The sequence below is a fragment of the Pavona decussata genome, unplaced genomic scaffold (assembly GCF_977016875.1).
Source record: "Pavona decussata unplaced genomic scaffold, jaPavDecu1.1 SCAFFOLD_105, whole genome shotgun sequence".
In the NCBI taxonomy this organism is placed as follows: domain Eukaryota; kingdom Metazoa; phylum Cnidaria; class Anthozoa; order Scleractinia; family Agariciidae; genus Pavona; species Pavona decussata.
In genome coordinates, this window is record NW_028145519.1 from 307501 (window position 1) to 316902 (window position 9402).

At 40.6% G+C, this 9402-nt stretch overlaps 1 pseudogene; it reads left to right on the forward strand.

Annotated features, from left to right (window-relative positions):
• Positions 1-4592, forward strand: part of LOC146471232 (uncharacterized) — a 5649-nt pseudogene extending 1057 nt beyond the window's left edge.
• The last annotated feature ends 4810 nt before the right edge of the window (positions 4593-9402 follow it).

Consider the following 9402-nt stretch of genomic DNA (forward strand, 5'->3'; position numbering starts at 1 on the left):
ACGATTGGTACCAATAGAATGACTTGGCATTCCATTGGAACACCATTGGTAAATTGCATCTCCTTAAGGGGACTTAGACTATTTTCACTACGGTTCGGTTTGAGTACAGCTGGATTCCGTTCGTCCATTGGTACCAATGGTACGATTGGTACCAATAGGATGACTTGGCATTCCATTGGAACACCATTGGTGAATTGCATCTCATTAAGGGGACTTAGACTATTTTCTCTACGGTTCGGTCTGAGTACAGCTGGATTCCGTTCGTCCATTAGTACCAATGGTACGATTGGTACCAATAGAATGACTTGGATTCCATTGGAACACCATTGGTGAATTGCATCTCATTAAGGGGACTTAAACTATTTTCACTACGGTTCGGTTTGAGTACAGCTGGATTCCGTTCGTCCATTGGTACCAATGGTACGATTGGTACCAATAGAATGACTTCGCATTCCATTGGTACACCATTGGTGAATTGCATCTCATTAAGGGGACTCAGACTATTTTCCCTACGGTTCGGTTTGACTGACAGTGGGATTCCGTTCGTTCATTGGTACCAACGGTACGATTGGTACCAATAGAATGACTTGGCATTCCATTGGAACACCATTGGTGAATTGCATCTCATTAAGGGGACTTAGACTATTTTCACTACGGTTCGGTTTGAGTACAGCAGGATTCCGTTCGTCCATTGGTACCAATGGTACGATTGGTACAAATAAAATGACTTGGCATTCCATTGGTACACCATTGGTGAATTGCATCTCATTAAGGGGACTTAGACTATTTTCGCTACGGTTTGGTTTGAGTACAGCAGGATTCCGTTCGTCCATTAGTACCAATGGTACGATTGGTACCAATAGAATGACTTGGCATTCCATTGGAACACCATTGGTGAATTGCATCTCATTAAGTGGACTTAGACTATTTGCGCTACAGTTCGGTTTGAGTACATCTGGATTCCGTTTGTCCTTTGGTACCAATGGTAAGATTGGTACAAATAGAGTGACTTGGCATTCCGTTGGTACACCATTGGTGAATTGCATCTCATTAAGGGGACTTAGACTATTTTCACTACGGTTCGGTTTGAGTACAGTGGGATTCCGTTCGTCCATTGGTATCAATGGTACCATTGGTACCAATAGAATGACTTGGCATTCCATTGGACCACCATTGGTGAATTGCATCTCATTAAGGGGACTTAGACTATTTTCGCTACGGTTCGGTTTGAGTACAGCTGGATTCCGTTCGTCCATTGGTACCAATGGTACGATTGGTACCAGTAGAGTGACTTGGCATTCCATTGGTACACCATTGGTGAATTGCATCTCATTAAGGGTACTTGGACTGTTTTCGCTACGGTTCGGTTTGAGTACAGCTGGATTCCATTCGCCCATTGGTACCAATAGAGTGACTTGGCATTCCATTTGTACACCATTGGTGAAATGCATATCATTAACACATGTAAGCCGTTTGAAACTTGAACGAATGGTCGATTGGTACCATTGGTACCAATGGTACAAATGGAAAAGTAGTCAGTCGATTGGTTAAGCATTGGAATTTGCATCTCAAAACGAGCTTCATGACTTGAATAAAGGTCGATCTTTAAACAAAATACCCTGATTCTTTAATGCCATGAGCCGAACCAAGCGCGTACGCATGAATATAACTCGTTCTTTAATCCATGAACCGAAACAAGCGCGTTGCGCATGCATAAAACTCGTTCTTTAATCCATGAACCGAAACAAGCGTGCTACGCATGAATATAACTCGTTTTTTAATCCATAAACCGAACCAAGCGCGATACGCATGAATACAACTCGTTATTTATTACGAAACAAGCGTGCTACGCATTAATATTACCGGTAGTCGTTCTTTAATCCATGAATCGAAACAAGCGCGCTACACGTGAATATACCTCGTTCTTTAGTCCATGAACCGAAACAAGTGCGTTACCCATAAATATAACTCGTTCTTTAATCCATGAATCGAAAAAAGCGCGCTACACAGAAATCAAAATCGTTGTTTAATCAATGAACCGAAACAAGCGCGCTACACGTGAATATAACTTGTTCTTTAGTCCATGAACCAAAACAAGTGCGTTACACATAAATATAACTCGTTCTTTAATCCATGATCCGAAACAAGCACGTTACACATAAATCAAAATCGTTCTTTAATCCATGAACCGAAAGAAGCGCGCTAGACATCAATATACCTTGTTCTTTAATCGCAGAGCCGAAACAAACGAGGAACACATGAATATAATTCACCCTTTAATCCATGAACCCAAACGGGGATGCACAATCTGCGAGCCAGCGAGGCATGCAAGGCATGCGAGGCAGACGTGTGAGCAAGCGCGCTACGTATGAATTTAACTCGTTCTTTAATCTATGAACCGAAACAAGCGCGCTACACATGAATATGACTCGTATATTCATGTGTAGCGTTCTTGTTTCGATTCATGGATAAAGAACGATCGAGGTATATTCACATATAGCGCGCTTGTTTTGGTTTATGGATTAAAGAACGAGTACCAGTAATATTCATGCGTAGCACGCTCGTTTCGGTTCATTGATTAAAGAACGAGTTGTATTCATGCGTATCGCGCTTGTTTCGGTTTATGGATTAAAAACGAGTTATATTCATGCGTAGCGCGCTTCTTTCGGTTCCTGGATTAAAGAATGAGTTATATTCATGCGTAGCACGCTCGGTTTTGGTACATGGATTAAGGAAGGAGTTATATTCTGTATGTAGCGCGTTAATGTTTTGGTTCATGGATTAAAGAACGAGTTATATTCATGCATAGCGCGCTTTTTTTGGGGTCATGGATTAAATAACAAGTTATATTCATGTGTAGCGCGCTAGTTTCGGTTCATGGATTAAAGAACGAGGTATATTCATGTGTAGTGCGCTTTTTTCGGTTTATAGATTAATGAACGAGTACCGGTAATATTCATGCGTAGCACGCTTGTTTCGGTTCATTGATTAAAGAACAAGTTGTATTCATGCGTATCGCGCTTGTTTCGGTTCATGGATTAAAGAACGAGTTATATTCATGCGTAGCGCGCTCGGTTTTTCGTTAATGGATTAAGGAACGAGTTATATTCTGTGTAGAGCGCTTGTTTCAATTCATGGATTAAAGAACGAGTTATATTCATTCGTAGCGCGCTTGTTTCGGTTAATTGGTTTAAGAACGAGGTATATTCATGTGTAGCGCGCTTGTTTTGGCTTATGGATTAAAGAACGAGGTATATTCATGTGCACTTGTTTTGGCTCATCGATTAAAGAACGAGGAATCTTCTTGTGTAGCGCGCTTGTTTTGGCCCATCGTGCATTAAAGAACGAGATATATTGATGTGTAGCATGGTTGTTTCGGCTCATGGATTTAGGAACGAGATAGATTCATGTGTAGTGCGATTGTTTCATGTTGTTTGGTTCATGCATTAAAGAACGAGGTATTTCGCTCATATATCAAGGAAGATTCAAGTCATGGCGTTTGTCTTGAGATCCAGATTCCAATGGTGAACCAATCGACTGACTACTTTTCCGTTTGTACCAATGGTACCAATGGTACCAATCGACCATTCGTTTTCGCATGGCTCACAAGCCAGTTAATGAGATGCAGTTTACAAATGGTATACCGATCGACTGAGGAGCTTACCATTCGTTCCAATGGTACGAATCGTAACCAATCGACTGACTACTTTTCCGTTTGTTCCAATGGTACCAATCGACCATTCGTTTTCGCATGGCTCACAAGCCAGTTAATGAGATGCAGTTTACAAATGGTATACCGATCGACTGAGAAGCTTACCGTTCGTTCCAATGGTACAAATCGTAACCAATCGACTGACTACTTTTCCATTTGTACCAATGGTACCAATGGTACCAATCGACCATTCGTTTGTGCACGGCTTACAAGTGTTAATGAGATGCATTTCACCAATGGAATTCCGATCGAATGAGGAGCTTACCATTCGTTCCAATGGTACGAATCGTAAGGCGTCTTTGACAAATCGTAATCTTTTACCAATGGTACGATTGGTGAGGGTGTTTTGACGATTCGTATCCGTTTGTGTATATTGGACATGAGTGATAAACTCACTGAAAATTATGCTCAGTAAACTTCATCCGGAGTGTGAAGCGCTTTTTCAGACTCCATTGATAAACTTTGGCAAGTCGGGAACCTGTTGGTACAAGAACGAGCCCCTGGGAAAGTATATAATCGCCCAGCTGATGCCCAAGATATCGAAAAAGGCCGAGGCCTTTCTCAAATGTATACCGCACATTGTGTGCGAGCTTCTACAATAACCAGTCTTTATCAAGCTGGAGTTGATGCCAAGCAAATTTGCGCCATTACAAAGCACAAGAATGAACAAACCTTGACGCCCTATATCAAGGATAGCTCTAGCTTCCAGAAACGAACTTGTTCTAACATCCTCAGCCGTCCGTTCGCTGCAAATGAAACCGTTGATGCCACTGGTTACCATACAAATAATGCTTGCAGTAGCTTCATTGCCAACCGCGAACTCCGCGAAGTAAACGTAAGTTTTTACTCGTGGATATGCTTTAGCATTCACGAGTGTTAGGGGCATTCCGTATGCAAATGAATCACTCACTCCGGTGTAACCGGAAGTGGAATAATAGGCAATCCCACGTCGGAAAGAAGCGACAACCGGAAATAGTGCTTTGAACGCATTCTCTCTGCATTCTCCAACATAAGAAGCAAGTGTCTGAAGAAGTGACAAAATGGTGTTCCTCTAAGGTGAAGCAAAAGTTTCTCAACAAATGCACATTGATACAAGTAATAGCGATTGTGCACCGCCTCCAATCACCGAGGCGCAAATCTTGATGTCGAAGTCGAATCGACGGTAGGTAAGAAGACAGAAGTTTGTGACCTTTCATGTATTGTTGAATTATCCGTTGAATTTTCTTTAACTAGAGGCACATACGAATAATTCCGCTACGCTCAAGACGAAATAATTGAAAATTTCCTCTGCCGCACGCGGGTCGCGTCGGGCTACAGATATATAATTGTTGACCATCACTCACTTTCTGCTTCATTTTCCCGTAGAAAGGCCAAAGAGATTTGAGGATCACAGTTGCCTTTCAACACCGTTTAGCAATAATTGTACTATCAATATCGGTTGAACAAATTTGCATATCCGTGATTACGGTAAAATTGCGCGTCTCCGATATTTTCATTTCGTTTGGCAGATTTTCATTTAAATCAGGGAATCTTAACCTTCTTTGGCTTTCAGTGAACTCGCCATTTTCCAGAGCCGTTAGCTATCCGTTCGGTACCTGTCCGTTGTTTGATGGAATACTTTACCTTACGCAGCGAAATCATTTATTGCATCGAAATCGATTTTGGTAAGCTTTGCGAACTACGACTGAGGGACATGAGCATGTAAATGTTAGTGTGCATATTTTCATCTGGTGAAGTCACAATTTAACTTTTTAATTCATGAGTCTTTTCCCGTCATGAATTTATTTATTTATTTTCATTGTGTTTTACAAAAACATGGCAAGCTTTTAATAAACTGATATGAAGTGAACTGAACTGATATGAAGTGTTCTGTTGCTGCTTTAAAATGACCAAGATATAAAAAAATAAATGCTACAGTTGTCGGAAAGCCATTTACATGTAAGAATAATAATTTGAATCTCCTTGGCAAATAGGGCCTTGTGCCTTGTGTGATGTAGGCCTGAAACGCCAACTCTTTAAGAGCAGATGTCAGTAAAAAACAGACATTGGCCGGCAATCCAGCAAATAGTTTATTGAACAACAGGGCCCTGAGTGTACGAAGGCTTGGATAGCACTATCCAGCGAGCGCGGGATAAAATTATCCGCTCTATTATTTTTGTTTAGATTTCATCCACTGGATAAGGATTTGTCGGCTGGATAACGTTATCCACCCTTTGTACAACTGGGAAGAGGATTCAAGAAGAATATGAATACTTACCGGGACCTACTGCAACAAAAACTCCAGTTGTCTCAAATATGTATAATGAATCGTCCTTATCAAGCCCCTTCTCAGCTTTTGGCCATCTTTTTCCCGCCTTTGCCATGTCCTGACATTGCTTCGGGAACTCTGCATCAGGTAAATTACAAATGGCGTGATACTGGTACAATTCTGTGATAACATTATATAATGCTGAAGGGATACAACGAAATACTTCCATAAAAACAAGTAAAAAACGTAGAGATGATAGGAAGGAAGAGGAAAATTAAAGTGATAGTGCTAAATTGACATGTTTAAGGTGGCCGAACAAATGTTTCTAGTATGCAGGTGTTAGTAAACGCTATTTGCAAACTACGTACTACTGGGTGCCCGAAATAAGCTTGGTGCAAGATTGACTATAAAGAAATAAATTTTGGAAGTTGTTGTAGCTAGGTGCTGTTGCCATGGTAACGTAGTGTAAATTTCTATACCACCTGGGAACGAAGCGCATTGTAGATACATTCATTCACACTTCAACTGGAAAATCGGGGCGACTGTTGTCAATAAGGACCATGTATAAATGGTAGTTTGTGGTTTTCCTCCTTTTCCATAGTGAACTTAACATTAGTATGTTATGAGTTCATACATTTTACGCTCATAGGGTTTGTGGTTGCATTATGTAATATGATAATTTTTTTTTTGGATGGAATAAATAAAATAAGGCCCTTTTTGGTGAACAACGACAGCCCAAATTATAAAATGCAAATCGAAATGAAAAAAACAATGTTCACTTTCGAAAGTCTTTCCCAGAAAATTATGAAGGCTCGCAAATTAGAAGTGCATCAATCAAACTTCGGGCTTTGGAGGCATCCATTGATTTCTTTAAAAGTACACACCTTTTCATCGGTTTTCAAGTATCAGCTGCCACCACAGCAACGACTCCGCAAACACCTTCATATCAAATAACGTCGGCTATGTGGAAATCTAATCGGATAACTTACAATGAAATTTGCAAGATTTAAATTGTTCAACTTAGAAACTTGTAGGCGATCTTCTGCAAGAGTGTTATTTTATTTATTGATTTTTTATATGCGCAAGGAAAATAAAACTTACCTAACTTTCTCATTTCTATCCAAAGATCTTTTTTCACAGCAAAACATTTTCAAGGTACATTAAACTTCTAACTTGGTGACGAAATTAAGTCATTTGTCTCATAACTGCTTAAAATAAGACACAGCCAAGTAAAAAAGCTTGTAGTTTGCATAAATCGAGATATTCGCTTAAAATTTGAAAATAAATCAAATGAAGAAGAATTCACTTCCGAGAAAGATCAGTTTTCTTTCTTGCAGATTCGTGAGGCTGGGTTGCAAACCAATGGGAATCAAATCCCGCTCCGCAGTTGCGTCAGCCACCTTGGCACCTAAGGGGATGTCTTCTGCGATAACAGTCAAGTTTTAGGAATGCACCTTAAGTGATGGCACGTCCGCATGGCTCGGACTTTGGTAGGCCGGAAAGAACCTTTAATAAATGGAATCCGACCAACGGAAAGGAGGTTCCCGACAAATAACGAGCATGAATATTCAACGCACGTATTGCAGAAAAATAAAAACAATTATTGAATTTCAACTCACGTTTCTCCATCGAACTTGGACTAGAGTCTTATCAAACGTACTTGAAAAACCTTTAATGGAACAGAAATCACATTGCGTAGATTTCTGTAAAAGAATACAAAAAGATTCTTTGGGGACAAAAAGAAGATCAAATCATAAAGACGGGAGGAAACATGCCTAACTCGACAGCCATTACCTTAATCACCACTTATGCGCATTCCAATAGACAGTCGTAATCGGCTTTGGAAATTCCTTCACCATTTTTGTCTTCTGGACCCAGAAACTGTATCACAATCAAACATATTGCAGAGGTCGCAAAAATGTTGAATAATTTGAATATCTATAAATCCCCTGGGCCAGATGTGGAAAAACGCCAATATTACTCCGGTGAACAAGAAAGCCGGAATATGAATCTTAGAGAGAACTATCGTCAGATTTCGCTCACGTGTATTCTATGCAAAATCGCGGAGAAAGTGGCGAGGAGCCGGGTGGCAGATTTTTGGGCTGATCTAAATCTTTTCAACCCGGATCATTTCGCCTACCTCAGTGGTAAATCCACTCTTCTGCAGTAACTGGCGTGCTATGATGACTGGGCTAAAGCTACAAATTGATCTAGACCTGCTGATGTGATCTTACTGGATCTTGTTGAAGCTTTTGATTGTGTGTCAGACGAAACTTTATTACTGAAGCTGAATAGGCACGGCATAGACGGGCCCTTACTGCGGTGGTTTAGATATTTTTTGACAAACAGAATGTAACGCGTTGTTATCAGAGGCAAGTGTTCGGATTGGTTGTCAGTAAAGTTCGGCCCGCCCCAAGGAACAATTCTTGGCCCTCTTTTATTTATCGTGTACATCAGTAAATGACATCTCGACAGATTTGACATCCTCCTTTAAGATTTATGCAGATGGTACTAAAATCTACCGCACAATCGGTTCGGATGTTGATATCCCTGCTCTGCACTGTGACAAATGAATGGGCAAATAAATGGCAGATGCACTTCAATCCGGATAAATGCGAGATGATGCATATTACACATAGAAAGGATAAAACCAAACCTATTTATTCGCTGAAAGGGCAATTTAGGTCGGTAGATAACACCAAGGACCTCGGGGTAACCATCTCTCCTAGCCTTGCCTTTCCTGGAGCAAACATGTGTGTGCAACGGTAAATAAGGCAAATATGGTACTGGGTATCATAAAGCGGTCCATCGGAACAAATAACCAGGATGTTTTTTCGCAGCTCTACACGTCACTAGCTGGTCAGGCCTTTACTTGAGTATGCGGCCCCTGTTTGGAGCCCGTACTTGATTAAGGATGTTGTGGCAATAGAAAAAGTTCAAAGAAGAGCTTCACGACTTGCTTTAAGGCAGAAACGTGGCCAAATGAGTTATGAACATCGTTTAAGCCTTCTGAAATGGCAAACACTAGAGAAGCGAAAAGAATTTCTATCTCTGGTTCAATGTTATAAGATAATTTTTGGTATTGATGACCTCCCTTTCCCAAATTTCTTTGAGTTTACCAAGAATCTCGTACAAGAGCTAACCACGACTATAAACTTTACTTGAGGAGAGCGGTTTGTAATCGCTACAAATATTCTTTCTTTATTCGCATTGTAAGGAAATGGAATAACTTGCCAAGATATATTGCACACATACATAATATACACCACAAAAAAGTGATTTTAACTCATTTATTCCTGCCATTTTTGCAGAACTTTCGGGCGGAACTCTCGCACGCAAAGGACTGAAACAATAAGACGACCCAAAAAGTTACATCATACATCAGGGCCCAGTTGTTCAAAGGCCGGATAACTTTATCCGCTGGATAAGGCACTCTTCAGCG